Raw genomic sequence first — 17,766 nt, 5'->3', positions numbered from 1 at the left:
TTACTCCATCATATTGAACCAAATCCATCTTGGCACCACTTCTCGGAATCACCAGTATATCAGCAAAAAAGGAGCATGCATACACACACAAACAGAACACTGACATTAGTGCACACACCCAGTCACACATACACAAACTGGAGACATCTAGCTGCCACCGCAGACCTCAAAACAAACCTCAGGATTAATATTGAACAATTTTCTCCCTCTTCCTTGACCACTTTATACCAGAAATACACACACAAACCTCTGAAATCTGTATATATACAGACATGCAGAAAAAAATCACATCCAGCTGCATCAAGGATCAAAGTAAAAGAAGAGACAGCAAATCAGGCAAATGCAGCATCTAAGATTTGAAATCAAAACTCACAATTCACATAACTATGACAAGGCTATGAAGCCTATGTTCTAAATAAGGAATAAAACCCCTTAAATACGCACATGCGCCCATACAAAATCACTGACAGATTGTCTGTTCAACAATCTTCAGCACATAAGACTGTAAATTTCACCGTGTCTCAGATAATTGTGTTAGTGTGTGTGGATGTGCATGTGTGTCCAAACTGACAAGGCTGGGGAGTGTTTCACACCTTCAGTAGCTCTGCCAGATCCATCTGCTTAAAAAATGTCCTGGTTACTTTCATAACCTCTGTTCCCTAGGTAAGCTTATGGGCTCCACTCCCGCCCCTGGGCCAGCATGAGGTGAGTACCCTCACAACATCACCAGGTGCCTTCTAGGCGCCGGCACACAGTTTGTCAGTAAAATGTTTCCTCATTCCCTGGGTCATTCTCCAATGCTCGCGACGGCCAGTCGCTGGAAGTCTTTCCGGTCAACGAGTGGGATGCGAGTATCTAATGTTCCCTTGTTTTCCGTCGAAGGAAAGCCAGCAAACAGGTAAGTACGGTGGTTCATGGGACCGCTCGCCCGCCCCAGCCACTGGCCACCATTGTGGGCTAGCGGGGCAGCACGCCTCCCCTGGACGATCTTCCCAGTGGGGCATCTGCTCTGCCTTGCCGTGAACCACTCACCCCAGGCATGATAAATCCTATCATCCCCCTGGTGCCGTTAGCGCAGAGGCTGGAAGCCTGGTTAACATCAGCCCGTTGCGATGCCTCATCAGGACGATCCGGCTTGGCTAAGCGATCCAGTTCTCCAGACAACCACCCAGGTTCAGTGGCGTCCTCTCCACCGTGGTGCAAAGCGAGGATGCCTCGGTCCTTTGGGCGGAGGTCACCAGCCTCCTGGCGAAAGGAGCGATAGAACCCGTCCCATTAGCTGAATCGTACAAGGGCTTTTACAGACCTTATTTTATCATGCCCGGGTCGGGGGGGGTTCCACCAAATCCTGGATCTGCGTGCCTTGAACAGAGCCTTCCACAGGCTTCCGTTCAAGATGGTGACACAGAAGCGCATCCTAACGTCTGTATGACATCAGGATTGGTTCGCGGCCATTGACCTGAAGGACGCATACTTTCACATATCAATCCTTCCTTGACACAGACCCTTTCTTCGGTTTGCCTTCGAGGGATGAGCATACCAGTACAAGGTCCTCCCTTTCGGTCTGTCCCTGTCCCCTCGCATCTTTACCAAAGTCGCAGAGGCAGCCCTGGCCCTGCTAAGGGAAAAGGGAATTCGCATTCTCAATTATCTCGACAACTGGCTGATCCTAGCTCACTCACGAGATTTATTGTGTGCGTACAGGGACCTTGTGCTTCAGCACCTCGACCGACTGGGGCTTCAGGTCAACTGGGAAAAGAGCAAGCTCTCCCTTGTGCAGAGCACCTCTTTTCTCGGTATGGAGTTGGACTCCTTGACGGCGCCACCCGTATCTGCTCCTCCGTACCTCGTGACATGGTTCAGCGCCTGCGGCATTTCATATAGGAACCCCTAGTGTCACTACATCAACACAACGTCGAGTGAGTGACAGACAGGGAACATCTTGGGTACTGATGTAACCTCTGTTCCCTGATGGAGGGAATGAGACGTTGTGTCCCTCCTGCCGCGGCGCTGAACTGACCGCTGACATGGTCGGGACTCTCTCTTGGCTCCTCAGCCATCTCCGCCATCTCCTTTTATACCCATATGTCCAGGGCAGAGAGTGGCATGCAAATTCCTCTTGCCAATTTTCATTGGCATTTTCTGAATAAAGCAAAGGTGATTGGGGCTCTCAAGTGCGAACCCCTAGTGTCACTACATCGACACAACTTCTCGTTCCCTCCATCACGAAACAGAGGTTACATCAGTAACCAAGACGTTTCTCTGTATAACATCTAAGTGCTGATGTTGCTTCTCCATAACACCTGATATATTAAAAGTATGTCAAATGAGATTTGAAATCTTAGCCATGCTGTCTAATTCAGCAGGTAGAAACAGGCGCACATGTCCCTGTCTTCACCTGTGCAATAATTAAGACAGTCAAGCTGTCACTCACCTCACCTGTCAATCACTGAGCTATGTGGTTGTCCCAATGGGAGTCACCCTCTTAGATAATGAGCTCTATTCACACCTCATTACGACTTAATCGCTGATTTAACACACTTAATAAGGTTACGCAGTGGAGCTAGGCTTTGATAGAAGTAAAAGAAGAAAAGAACCCCCCCAAAAAAATAACCTTAAACGAACACATGCTCTTTCTCTTTGAAGTACAATGATGTTTTGTAATCTTTTGGAGAATAAAGACAAAACTAGGTTGTGATCAGTGGTTTTAGTTTAATTTAATGTGATCTGTGGTTTGATAATAATTATAGCAGGCTTTCAAAGCATTCATAAATAACTTATCAGGTGAGTGTGCACTCATACGGTATCTTCCTGATGCCTAGACTTCAAATTCAAAGGGCATCTCTGTTTGTTCCAATCCCTGATGCTAGCACTGTATCGATTCTGAGTGCAGGTGAAGCATACCGAATGAAAAACACGGACAGTATTATATGCCATGTTTACAATAAGAAAACATAATGATCTCAGTCCCTTTAAAAAGCTACAGCTCCCAATCCCCAAGTAAAGCATACAAAACCATGCTTTATAATAATAACAATAGCATTTACCTGCTGTCCAAGGTGACCATCTATTATGATTCAACTAACAAACTATTCCACCATTGTGGATTCTGAGCACAGATACCTCATGTCTGCTGCATCCACTGTGCAGGCAAGATAAACATCAGAATGCTTTGTGTGCAGGACAACATATAATGACTCATATTTTTTTATTAGACTGAGGGTTACACTGCATGCAATGTACTTTTTTTAAGTTCATATGTATTGTGAGGTATGCATGCAACATTTATTTAACACCACTTGTTTTTTAGTTCAGTTTCCCATGGTGCCGACCTACTTAGGACCCATGAGAATTGGCACTCATCTATCTCTATTAGCTAATCCAATTAAGAAGGGGGAGTTGGGAGGTTGGGGGTGTCTTAAAACATCCATCTCATTAGAACATGGAAGTAGACAATAAGAATCAATGACAGTGGTGGACAAATAGTAATTCTGTAGAGTGCTATCATGTGAGCTGTATGAGGTGGTCACACTTTGCAATAAGGTTCCATTTGTTAACATTAGTTAATGCATTAGGTATCATGAACAAACTATTATCAATCATTTTTACAGCATTAATTGATCTTTGTTAGTTAATTAAAATAAAAAGTTTCATTGTTAGTTCATGTTCATTCATAGTGCATTAAGTAATGTTAACTAATACAACTTCTGACTTTAAAAATGTGTTAGTATGTTGAAATGAACATTAGCTAAGATTTATAAATTGTATTGTTCATTGTTAGTTCATGGTAACTAATATTGTTAACTAACATTAACAAATGGAACCTTATTGTAAAGCATTAAGCATAAATGATTAATCCTAATGCACGTGAGGACACATATTTGGTATGTGTATTTAATAGTTTCCGCATCCCATTGTGGTCCATACACTTTGTATGTCGAATAAATGTAGGCAACACACAGGGTTGGGGAGTAACGGAATACATGTAACGGGATTACGTATTTAAAATACAAAATATAAGTAAATGTATTCCATTACAGTTTCAATTTAAATCATTGGTAATTAGAATACAGTTACATTCAAAAAGTATTTTGATTACTGAAGAGATTACTTTGCATTTTATTGTCATTTGTTTCATTTAATATTTAATATTTAGTCCTTTCAGATGGAAAACATTTATATATATAAATGATGCAATCCAAAGTGCATTTGAACAGCAGTGAAACACTTTCTTATGATGTGTTACATTCATACGAGCAGACAGAGAAGTAAGTTTGGAGCAGAAGAAATAGAAATAAACCTTGTGTAAATTGTCAGCTTTACGCTAAGCTAAAATGCTATTTCTAGCCATTTTACATGCAGATGTTACCAGGCACGATCATATTTTTTTTATCAAGAAAATTCACGTTAGATCATAATTTCTTTTTCTTTTGTAAGACCTTTGATATTAGGGCAAAAATCATATTCTTGATAATAATTTTTGTATTGTTTTCCTGTAAAAAATATCTAAAAATCCTTAAAACAAGATCAATTTGATTTATCTTGTTTTAGAAACAACACTGCATAAGATATTTATGTTTTTCAGAGAATGTATTTTTAACATGTGTATTTTGTCTTACTGTACTGGCAGAGACTTTATAGTCAAAACAAGAAATCTACCAGTGCTGAAGAAGTAATCCAAAGTATTTAGAATACATTACTGACCTTGAGTAATCTAACGGAATACATTACAAATTACATTTTACAGCATGCATTCTGTAATCTGTAGTGGAATACATTTCAAAAGTAACCCTCCCAACCCTGGCTACACAATAGCTCTGTTATGAATATTGAGCTGCTTCACTGTCTACTTCTTCCATAGATGCTTTTCAGTATAGAAAGAAATATGTTTACTTATAAAACAGTTAGTCCCATCCTTGAATCTGATTGGACGAGTGATCCAAAAGTGCTAGTACACAGTCGAACAGCATTGCAATGCATTACAATTTGTATTTGTCTGCTTCTCCATGTTCATGGCTTTCCAAATAGTGATCGGGATTTTGATTTATCGTTCAATTTCTGATTCATTCACTGATTCATTTAGTGACCATTTCTGGATATTGAATATTTATGCCAATAGGTGGCAACAAATGAGCGTTTTTTTATATTATGAGTGAGTCATTCAATAATTGACTCAACAGATTGTTCAAAAAGTCTGAAGTGGATTGCCAACAAAACAATGGAAGTGAGAACAATTTGTTTACCTAAAAGAGTTGTTCAAAATCACTGATTCGTTTAAGCACAAAACACCACTCAAAAACTTTCCTCGTCCTCCATCTTGGATGCATTTTTTCAAGCTTGTTGGAGTTCATTCTCTGATTGCCTTCTCCACAAAGAATGCATGGGATGCAGCATTAGGCGCAAGGTATATCAACATACCTTGTTTTACCCATATTCTATTAATTGTTTTAATGCTGTTTCCATAGGCAGCTTACTAGGTTTTGGAACACAGCAAATCTGTGTAATTGGGCATGTAGATGAAATACAAGTGTGTAAGAGCATTTTAATAGTGGGATTTTGTGAGCCTGTGTGTGCATGTGTTTTGTGATGAATTACTAGGTGAAAGTGAGCAGATGTGAGAGGCTGATGAATTGTAGGGACATCGGAAGTGACAGCACTCAAAATGTAAGACTGCCTCTGAATGCCAACACACACACAGCTAAACTCTTACGCATACATACTCGGCAAACATCACACTCACACACTTATCAAAATGTTATCACCTCAAGCAACAGTCGGCCTGTTAAAGAAATAAATACAAATCTGAATTAATGTCTCTTGCCATCTGTCCACAGTGACTGTCAGATATGCACTTGACCATGTATTTTGATCAGTCAGATCCAATACTACCTCCAAATACTAAATAAAGAGACTCAAGAACTGACCCAAATTAAATCAAAATATTGGCAACTTGGATTCCACCAAGAAGCACAGCAGATACTACCATCACAAAGGACGATATTAAATAAGGCCTACTAAAATACATGTAGCATAAAAATGAGCTGTTAATTTAAGGGAGAAAAAAAATTTTCCCATGCTGAGCACACTAGGTCATTATACAGTAGCATTTGAGGGTCTGTTTTCTATAGCAGGAGTAGCTAGTCCAGCTGATCCAAGCTATAAATTGTGATTGTGTTTTTTGAGGTTATAGACATAGTTTGGTTTTCTGTGGAATGAAAGATTAAATTAGCATAAATTGTGTACATAAGCATGTCCAATGGACAGTTTTGAAATATGGAAACAGTTATAGAGGCTGACGGTTAAGCAAAGTGCAAGCTATGGCAAGCTGGAATATGTAAGATTACTGCGTTGGCTTTGTTGACTTGCCAAAAGTATACAAAATGTATTGCACATCTCTAAAGGGACAGAAATTGTGACACAGGGGATTTTCTTTGAAAGCGATTCAGAATCGAAAGAGCAAAAACGTTTACTTATTAGTCAAGGCATTTAAGAAAAGTCTTCTCAGAGGTCATTGTTAGACCTGTTTGTGAATCTTGCTTCTTTCAAAACTCGAAACATTTGTAATCCATTTGGCATCTATTCTTTGCTGCAACTGTCACAGAAAAAAAATGTTATGTAATGTACGTAAGTGTTACAAGATCTATCCCTTTGTGTTCCTCTTCTGATTTTTTAGAGCCAGTAAATGATAAGGGAGAAAACAGCGAAGGGTGTAAAATGCAAAGATTTCCCTTAAAATAAACAGCTGCTATGAATAATGACTGGATAAAATGTATATGATGTATAAAATATATTATTTATGCTAAATAAGTCTACGTGTGAGTACAGTAAGTCCCACAATGCTGAGATGGAATGCCACTAATTTCCAGTTCTAGAGCTCTAGTTTGAAACTTTTAACTTAAGTACTCTGAAATATTTACTGGAATTTATGAATAGACAGAGGAAAACCATAGGCATGTAAAAAAAAAAAAGAAACATCCCTTTTTCAGGATAATGTATTTTAAAGATCATTTTGTAAAATCCAAATAAACTCTACAGATCTTTATTGGAAAGGGTTTAAACAATGTTGTTCAATTAATCATAAACCATTAATGCACATGCACCTGTGGAACGGTCATTAAGACACTAACAGTTTACAGATAGTCACAGTTAAAATAACTTAGGACACTAAAGAGACCTTTCTACTGACTCTGAAAAACACCAGAAGAAAGATGCCTAGGGTGCCTGCTCACCTACATGAATGTGCCATAGGCATGCTGCAGGGAGGCATGAGGACTGCAGATGTGGCCAGTGCAATACATTGCAATGACCATAATGTGAGATGCCTAAGACAGCGCTAAAGGGAGAGAGGAAGGACAGCTGATCATCCTAGCAGTGGCAGACCACATGTAACAACACCTGCACAAGATTGGTACATCTGAACATCACACCTACGGGAAAGATACAGGATGGCCACAACAAATACCCGAGTTACACCAGGAATGCACAATCCCTCCATCAGTGCTCAGACTGTCCGCAACAGGCTGAGAGAGGCTGGACTGAGGGCTTGTAAGCCTGTTGTAAGGCGGGTCCTTACCAGACATCACCGGCAACAATGTCACCTATGGGCACAAACCCACCTTCGTTGGACCAGAAAGGACTGGTGAAAAGTCCTCTTCACTGACGAGTCACGGTTTTGTCTCACCAGGGGTGATGGTTGGACTCGGCGTTTATCGTCGAAGGAATGAATGTTACACCGAGGCCTGTACTCTGGAGCAGGATCTATTCAGAGGTGGAGGGTCCGTCATGGTCTGGAGCGGTGTATCACAGCATCATCGGACTGAGCTTGTTGTCATTGCAGGCAATCTCAATGCTATGCGTTACAGGGAAGACATCCTCCTACCTCATGTGGTACCCTTCCTGCAGGCTCATCCTGACATGACCCTCCAGCATGATAATGCCGCCCAGCCATCCTGCTCGTTCTGTGCATGATTTCCTGCAAGACAGGAATGTCAGTGTTCTGCCATGGCCAGCGAAGAGCCTGGATCTCAATCCCATTGAGCACGTCTGGGACCTGTTGGAAGGGCTAGGGCATTCCCCCCGGAAATGTCTTGGAACTTGAAAATGCCTTGGTGGAAGATGGTAGCATCTCACAGCAAGAACTGGCAAATATGTTGCAGTCCCTGAGGAGGAGATGCACTGCAGTACTTAACGTAGCTGGTGGATACAGACTGTTACTTTTGATATTGATCCCCCCCCCGCCATTATTCCATTTCTGTTCGTCACGTGTCTGTGAAACTTGTTCAGTTTATGTCTAAGTTGTTGAATCTTTTTATGTTCAAACAAATATTTACACATTTTAAGTTTGCTGGAAATAAAAGCAGTTGAAAATGAGAGGACGTTTCTTTTTTGCTGAGTTTTTGTACTGTACACTGCCTTCAGTGACTCAAGGGGGCCACAGTGTAGAAAAGTGTAGTGTTTTCTGTTAGGTGGACTCCAAGGGTTGTGTGCCATTCAAATTATTTTTGCCTTATAAATTCCATTTCACTTCCTGAATTTGAATTGAGGTAACAAACAGGGTGGAGAATTGCAATTCAAATTCAAATTTGATTCAGAGAAATTAATTTAACTGTAGGAAGTGTACATTTAATTTTATATTATGAATTACCTATAAACATGTTATCAAACACAAATATGGGGTGTTTCCAGAAACAGATTTTAATAATTAATGTCTAAAATTACACCTATAAAAAATTGTATCTAATGTATATTTTTAGATTGAATAAATTAGCTTTCATTTAATGCTGATAAAATCAAATAAGCAAAAACAATACAATATAAATGGGCAGTCCGTTAACAGTGGGAGATCATGAATGAGGTCCTTGGTTCAAAAACGTTTGAGAAACCCTGTTGTGGATGTGCTGGAAGTCTTTTTGGAATAAAACATAACGCATTGACAATGTACCATGACTAGTGCTTAATATTAGCAATTTGGAAACATACATTTAAATGTATGCTCTTCAATAAAGCTCAGTGTTGAGTAGTGGCAGTTTAGTATGTGTACAGTATATGCGCACAAGGAACAATTTGTGGCCTAATCATCAAATTAATGCATGACTAGCATGTCAGATAATCAGTACTGTAATGTGACAACACAGCTGAATAGCATTGAAGAGAAACAAATTTTTGTATTTGCCAAGTGAGGCACTGTTGTTGTTTATGCCAAAGGAGCCAAAGCTGGCAAACCCCTTCATTTAAAACAAGGAATTATATATTTAGTATTAATATTAGCCTTCATATGTGATTTTTCTTCTGTAGTGATAATATGTTGTTGTGATACATGCATCTGGAAGACATCTCTGCAAAGGAAAACAATGGCATATTTGGAGTTGACAGAGTTGATACACTCCAGTATTTGCCTCTCAGTTGACTATTTTAAAAAATTATCTTTTCCATTGCATTTATTAGTGGCATAAATTGCTGTCAACATCCCCATTTGGAAACCAAAGACCTGTAAGGGGCACATCAATCTTCAAACATATGTGATGTCTGTATTACTGTGTATATATATATAAAATTTAAAAAAAAAATTATCAAACAGCTTGGTCAAGGATGAGCATATGCTAACCCTGAGTGCTTACACCCACAAGCCATTTACTACTTTCATACCAATAATGAGAGAGGGAGAAGCTGGTGGAGAAAAACAGAGTTCTTTTGAAAACTAGATGGATACATGGATTGACAAAGGGATGTGGCTGAAAGACAAAAGCAAAAGGAACTCACAGATGTTTAATTTAGTGTTACAATAAACGTAGCTTGTTTTACCTGAAGTTTAGTAAGAAAGTGGTAGCTATTGATTCAGTATCCAAGGCCGTAGCCATATCTTGAACATTAGAGGGGACCAAACTATTTTAGGGGTGGGGGTCATGGGTTGTGAGGTCACAAATATAATGAGCCTCTTAGGTCCTTTAAAATATTAAAGGTGCTGAATGCAAAAAATTCAGAATAAAGGCTTTAAATGTGATAAAGGCCCAAAATCTGCCCCAATTTATTTATTTATTTATTTAAGTTCACGTAGTACAAGACTACCACTGTGTCTGCATTGCTAGCAATTTGCCTGCTTCAGTCAGCTTACTTTTGTTTTTTGTTTTTTTGTCTCAAAGAAAGGACAAATATAAGGACAAATATAATTTGAATTTCTTTTCATCATTGATGTACTGAGTCTGTAAAATGACATGACTGTGTCAGCTGGCTAGCAAAAAATATACTTACAAAGTATATTACACAAAATGATTTACCTTCACGTTGTTCACCCTCATTGTGTTTTTTTTCAGTGGAATCATAAATGGGTCATGTCACAAAGAATCCTCTCCAGCCCAAAAAGGGCATTTATTGTTTCCATCCTGCAAAAATGCTTGTTTTGAAATCGACCCCCCTTGTGAAGTAGAAGACATGACTCATTTGCATAGTCCCCACCTCCACATGTAATCGTCATGGTGAGTTGACGGAGAAAGAAACGGCTGGGATAGTGCAACACTGCAACACTGAAAATGGTACCATTGTAACTGTAGGTGCTGCTTTTAACCAGCGAAAAGAAGTTAGGCAGTTAGGTTAGATAGTAGATAGATAGTTAGGCAGTGCCGGCCATTAAGGGGGATAAAAGGGGAGTGCTTTCAGGGTCCAGCTACCGGGGGGGGGGAGGTTTGCATGAAAGATAGATCAACACCCCCAGAAAGAGGATTAAACAGGGTAGACAAAGGTCATCTAAAACTAAATTTTTTTTTTTTGTTTTTTTTTTTGTGCAAAAAAACTTTATTCATTCAATACGGGATGCATCATTTTATCTTTAAATACGGGACAATCCTGTATTTTATGGGACGGGTGGCAGCCCTAACGGTGCCTGCTGGCAACTGTAGTGTGGGGACAAACTACAACATAAAAGTCCATGAAAGTGTCAAACTAAGAGTCTGTGAACGTGAAGGGATGGTGACATGAAGGGATGTGACAATTGCTTTCTCTTCCCACATCTAATAATCGTGTGGAGAGAGCATTTTCACGAGTGAGTGACCCTACACTGAAAGTGAATTTGCTACTTTTTTGGATATGGCATGGGCCTGAATATGGAATGGATAAACATCAGTGTTTTGTCCTACCTGACAGCTGTCTGGGAACTTTGACTCTTCTGTGTATTAGCCAGTTCAACTGTCTGTTCAAAGATTAATTTTTATGTTCATGTTGGAATTTAGAATGAGCCATAACAGTGTTAAAAGGTAGGACAGATTACATATAATCATAATTTAACCAGTTCATAAAATACTGAATGGTAAAAACATAACTTCAGTCATAGCACAACAACATATATTATTTGGGTTCTTGATATCCAAGGGCATTATCTTTGTTTCTTTTTCAGTGTGTGTGTGTGTTTGTCTGTTTGTGCGAATAAGAAAAAAAAAAAAGGAGTAAAAATAAAGGTTTATGGAAACTTTGTTTCGTTGCTTAATTGTGTCGTTAATGTGGTAAAGTTTATGCTTCGTTATTATGGTTGAATGTGCTTGATTTTCATATACACTATTTGTTTTTGTTTTTTATACATTCGGTGGGTTTTGAACAATCGTTGGGCTGGAAATAAAACTAATATGGCAATGCTCGTCGCTCCCCTTTTAACACAAGTTGCTGTTTTCTACAATAATCTTTATGTTGCTCTTTTCCATTCAAAAACAGTTCATATTGAACACTGCTGTCCAGGCCCAGAGAAAAAAAAAAAAAAACAAAATTAATCATTAAAATACCAAATTACATCACTTAAAGCATGATTGCGTCACTCAAAGCGAGTTAGAAGGCCTGGGGCACGTTCAAATGGTGTGCACCATTTTGCTACGGTTTCCGGGTTGAATGACATGTTTCCTCGAAACAGTGTGAAATGATGTGCAACGGGCTTTGAGGTACATTTTCTCTCATTTGGTGGGTGTGTCAGAGGTGTTACCTAATCAGCAGCGATGTGTATATAAACCCCGCCATATTAAAAAGGCAGTGCGCACAAAGGATCCAACTAAAGTCCTTTACAAATGTGTCCACTGCAGCTTGGTGTATGGAACAACTGGAAGAAATGTTTGCCTTGTCATCCTAAAATGCGAGGAAAATATTGGATCACCATAATTAGGAACCACAGTTTCCACATTTCCCATCACTCGATTGGGATGCTGCTATTCTGGACGGCAAGGGCAGTGACTGTAACATCAAGCGTATTTTGTAGTATTAAACACATATTTAAACCGATTTCATCAGGCTCCAAAAATTATTCGAAAAGAACACAAAGAATGGCCTTCTCAACTGCCATAGTTGCAACGCTTGTGTAACACAACAGGGTGTTCAAATAAATAAATCTGATTGGCTGATGAATCTGACAATCTGACTTTAGATGCCTATTCTCTGCAGTATTGAGGGATTCTGTGGAAATTCTGAAGGCTTGACGGGGTGGAGCTCAAACTCACGCTCTGCTTTGGCTAAGGAGCATGGCTTCGGGCATGCGATTTGTGAAACAGTTGTCACATTTTGCTTGTAAGCATCGAGGAATAAATTCTGACTGGATACATTTTTTTGTTTTTTGCTATTCGTTTGTAGATTAATTAGGAGTGGAAAGCGATTGAAAATATATTCATATCGGCATATCGTGGCGCCATTTTGTGGCCAGTTCTGCATAACGCGGCAGCCCACTTCAGCTTAACACGGCCCATTCGGCCCGTTTCGCAGCTGGCCCTTCGGGAAAAGTCCCGGTTCTCCCGATGGCCAGTCTGCCCCTGCTTACAGCATACAAGTGTTCAGCATATATTGCCATTTTCAGATTCGTAGCCTACTGTATTAATAGCACTTCAAATTCTAATCACATTTTATTACACAACTAATGGGGATTTTAAGTGAATGTTAGGGATTCTTTGTATAAATGCAGGGTGAAGATTAAACGTCAGCTGTGATGTATGTGTGCTGCCTGCGGTCCCGTGAAAGTTTAGAAGGATTTTGATAGTGAACGCACAACTTGGAGGAGACGCTACACTGTTACTACGGAGATGATACAAACATCATAACATATTCCTTTCTTTGTATTTAGCAAGTATTTAAACTCCATGTCAATCACTCTCACCTGTCTTCATCATTTGTGCTTGCTTCTGGTTTGTGCTGTGTTTGGTATCGTTGAAGCATTCATTTTTGGCAAAGATTGAATCTTTCACCACATCAAACTCAAACAATCTCTCTGTCAAGAAATATAATATTTAGTCTGATATTTAAACCAGGGATGCAAACTACTCTCCTTTCAGTTAAAGTCACTTTTTCTGAAGCTAATTTGACCAAATTGTTTTGTAAAATTTCTAAATTGTCCTTATTAATATCACTTTAAATGGTTACTTTAAACTTAAAACTTGAAACTCAGTTATCCTCGATTTACAGTGCATCCGGAAAGCATTCACAGCGCTTCACTTTTTCCACATTTTGTTATGTAACAGCCTTATTCCAAAATGGATTAAATTAATTATTTTACTCAAAATTCTACAAACAATACCCCATAATGACAATGTGAAAGAAGTTTGTTTGAAATCTTTGCAAATGTATTAAAAATAAAAAATGGGAAGAAAAAATCACATGTACATAAGTATTCACAGCCTTTGCTCAATAGTTTGTTGAAGCACCTTTGGCACCAATTACAGCCTCAAGTCTTTTTGAGTATGATGCTACAAGCTTGGCACACCTATATTTGGGCAGTTTCTCCCATTCTTCTTTGTAGGACCTCTCAAGCTCCATCAGGTTGGATGGGGAGCGTCGGTGCACAGCCATTTTCAGATCTCTCCAGAGATGTTCAATCGGGTTCAAGTCTGGGCTCTGGCTGGGCCACTCAAGGACATTCACAGAGTTGTCCCGGAGCCACTCCTTTGTTATCTTGGCTGTGTGCTTAGGGTCGTTGTCCTGTTGGAAGATGAACCTTCGCCCCAGTCTGAGGTCCAGAGCGCTCTGGAGCAGGTTTTCATCAAGGATGTCTCTGTACATTGCTGCATTCATCTTTCCTTCGATCCTGACTAGTCTCCCAGTTCCTGCCGCTGAAAAACATCCCCACAGCATGATGCTGCCACCACCATGCTTCACTGTAGGGATGGTATTGGCCAGGTGATGAGCGGTGCCTGGTTTCCTCCAGACATGACGCTTGCCATTCAGGCCAAAGAGTTCAATCTTTGTTTCTCATGGTCTGAAAGTCCTTCAGGTGCCTTTTGGCAAACTGCAGGTGGGCTGTCATGTGCCTTTTACTGAGGAGTGGCTTCTGTCTGGCCACTCTACCATACAGGCCTGATTGGTGGAGTGCTGCAGAGATGGTTGTTCTTCTGGAAGGTTCTCCTTTCTCCACAGAGCAATGCTGGAGCTCTGTCAGAGTGACCATCGGGTTCTTGGTCATCTCCCTGACTAAGGCCCTTCTCCCCCGATCACTCAGTTTGGCCAGGCGGCCAGCTCAAGGAAGAATCCTGGTGGTTCCAAACTTCTTCCATTTACGGTTGATGGAGGCCGCTGTGCTCATTGGGACCTTCAATGCTGCAGAAATTTTTCTGTACCCTTCCCCAGATCTGTGCCTCGATACAATCCTGTCTCAGAGGTCTACAGACAATTCCTTGGACTTCATGGCTTGGTTTGTGCTCTGACATGCACTGTTAACTGTGGGACCTTATATAGACAGGTGTGTGCCTTTCCAAATCATGTCCAATCAACTGAATTTACCACAGGTTGACTCCAATCAAATTGTAGAAACATCTCAAGGATGATCAGTGGAAACAGGATGCACATGAGCTCAATTTTGAGTGTCATGGCAAAGGCTGTGAATACTTATGTACATGTGATTTTTTTCGAAGTTTATTTTTGATAAATTTGCAAAGATTTAAAACAAACTTCTTTCACGTTGTCATTATGGGGTATGTTTGTAGAATTTTGAGGAAAATAATCCATTTTGGAATAAGGCTGTAACATAACAAAATGTGGAAAAAGTGAAGCGCTGTGAATACTTTCTGGATACACTGTATCTACAGCAATAGCAAAACGTGGCAATATACAATACAAATCAAATAAAAAATAGTAAAAGTTAGTAAATAAAAAGAATATCAAGAACTTATCAAATAAAAATAGCCTATACAGCCAGTCCAAACTAAATTGTTTCTCATAATCTTAAAACCTTTTGATCTAAAGGCTTATGGTCAAATGCTTGGGATTATTTGTTACTCAAATATAAATTGTGCCTAATTATAGATGTCGATGCAAACCTTTTATTTATTTATTTATTTTGTTTTTTAAAAGAAAAGTAGCCAACAAGTGTCCAGCATATGAAATCATTCAATACTGTTTAAAAAGCATCCCAGGATGCAGCTGAAGTTGACTGAGAAAATTAACTGTGTGCAGAGCTGGAATAGATGAAAGCTACACTGAATAGAAGATGTTTCTGATTTAATTTGTTTTGGTCACTGCATAATTTCTATACTTTTGTGTTAATTCTTAGTTTTGATGATGTTATACTCTAAAATCTAAAATGTGCAGTAAAAAATAATAAAGAATAGGGGCCGTTCACATTGAGCAAGTTTTTGTGTCCGTCCGTGCAGTTTTATAAATGATTTCAATGTAACCGTGCACTAGATAGATGTCTTTGACATTATGGGAGCCAAGTATCAAAATAAAATTCCTCACTCAAATTAAAAAGCATTAAAAGTAAAACACACTCTCTGCCAGGGTTTTGTAAAGACCCCACATTAACTTTCAGGCTACTTCGGTGTCCTTTGGGGAGTAAAGTAGAACTACTTCTGAGATTGGATGAAGGAAGGTTGTGATGAGGAGGAGGGTGGGGCCAGGCCATCCCACACTCCACCTCGTCACAAAGTTTTTTGCACACCTTCTCTAATAAGTTTCAACTCCACTTTCCTTACAAGACTATCTTTGTTTGGCAGTGCTTTGATCCAGTCATGATCTAGCCAATGCCTTATAAGGTCCCACAACTGTCTCTCATTGGTCATTACGCTGCGTTGTCTTCACCAACCGCCACCCCAACACCACCAGTTTTAAGTCCCATCCTGCTGTAAGGGGTAAGCTCCTCTCCCCTGCTGCCATCGCCTTCTGGCAGGATCTATTGGTTTGAGCGAGAATCCTGACACTGGACCGTAGGACAGGGCAAATGCCAGGGGAAACTAATCTATCACAAACTCATGTTATCCATACTGTCAATCCTTCTGAGAGAATCCAATGAGAATCAGGGTCTGAAGATACTGGCACAAGATGGCGTGCATTCATGATGGCGGATACTTTGGCCATGAGGGTTATAAGAACTTCATGTGTGAGATGCAATGATTTTCTTTCAAGCAGCATACAGTCAAGAATATGTCTGGCTATACCAACCATCCTCTTCCATGCACCTCCCATATGCAACATGTGTGGAGGGTAAAACATCCATGTTCAACCGTGCTGTTGTAAGGTACCTTTCCACATCTTCTTTGTTCATTTTGAGCTCCTGCACTGCTCCAAGGAAATTTGTGCCACAGTCAGACCGTATCTGCATAGCGGGCCCCCTTATGGCGAAAAACCTCCGTAGAGAAGATCCTTGTCATCGTTAATAGGGTGAAGCTGCCATAGACTGTTTTTAGGTGAGAGGTTGCATCCTACTTTTATGTTGCTTAGTTCCTCAGGATAAGCTACTTGTTGGACACCTTTTAAAATGTTCATTCTAGCCTTTTCCAAATCCTCCTCTGAAGGGCTCTTGCTGCAGAGGTGCCACCCCCTACTTCTGGGTTTTTGTACAGAGTGAGAGAATGACTCAAATGAGCAATCATTCTGATGAGGCTGGAAAAGTTGGAAAAGCGCTCAATGTGTTCAGGAATCAGGAACTTGTTGGATACTGCAGATAGACACAAAGTCACCTGTGGATGAACCCCTAGATCTGATGACAAGTCGACAAGATCATAGTTCCCTATCTGTCACTCACTCGACGTTGTGTCGATGTAGTGCCACTAGAAGTCACTCTTGGGAGCCCGAGACACCTCTGGTCTTTGATAAAAAGCCAATGAAAATTGGCGAGTGGTATTTGCATGCCACTCCCCCGGACATACGGGTATAAAAGGAGCTGGTATGCAACCACTCATTCAGATTTTCTCTTCGGAGCCAAACGGTCATGCTCATTGAGCTGAATTCTACTGTTCATTCACCTCTGCTGGATCTGACGGCGCATTTCAGTGGCTTCTCTGCACTGCAGAGAACACCCCTGGGCGCTTCGGCAGAAAACAAGAGCTTCTGAAAGAGCTTTTTTCCTCTAAAAGAGTATATATTTCTCTAAAAGAGCGGCACACATGGAACATCTATTTAAAGATGCGCCTTTTTAAAGATGCCTTTCCAATTGTGTGTTATTCCTGGTTGCGGTCGATATCTCTCAACTTCGGATGGTCATGATCACTGTCTTTCGTGTCTGGGCGTGACCCACACGGAGTCAGCGTTTATGGATGGCTCATGTTCTCATTGCGAGAACATGACCATGGCAACGTTGCGGTCACGGCTTGCTTTCGTAAGAAAGCAAGCCACCCCAGCAGCTCCCTGCCTCGGTCCTTTTACCTATGGGTATGAGGCCAGTGCGGCTAGCACTGGGGGTGATTTGGGGACCCCAATGGGATCGTCTCCGCCGGGTATCCCCCCGTGGACCTCCCATTCCCCAGCACGCTCATCTGCCCCAATCAGGCTTCCGGATGAGTTCGCCGGCTCCTCTCATGGCGAGTCTGGCTTCTTGTTTGG

The sequence above is a fragment of the Myxocyprinus asiaticus genome, chromosome 27 (genome assembly GCF_019703515.2).
Source record: "Myxocyprinus asiaticus isolate MX2 ecotype Aquarium Trade chromosome 27, UBuf_Myxa_2, whole genome shotgun sequence".
Classification (NCBI taxonomy): domain Eukaryota; kingdom Metazoa; phylum Chordata; class Actinopteri; order Cypriniformes; family Catostomidae; genus Myxocyprinus; species Myxocyprinus asiaticus.
The sequence above is the reverse complement of the archived record's forward strand: the minus strand, read 5'-3'. Positions refer to the sequence as shown.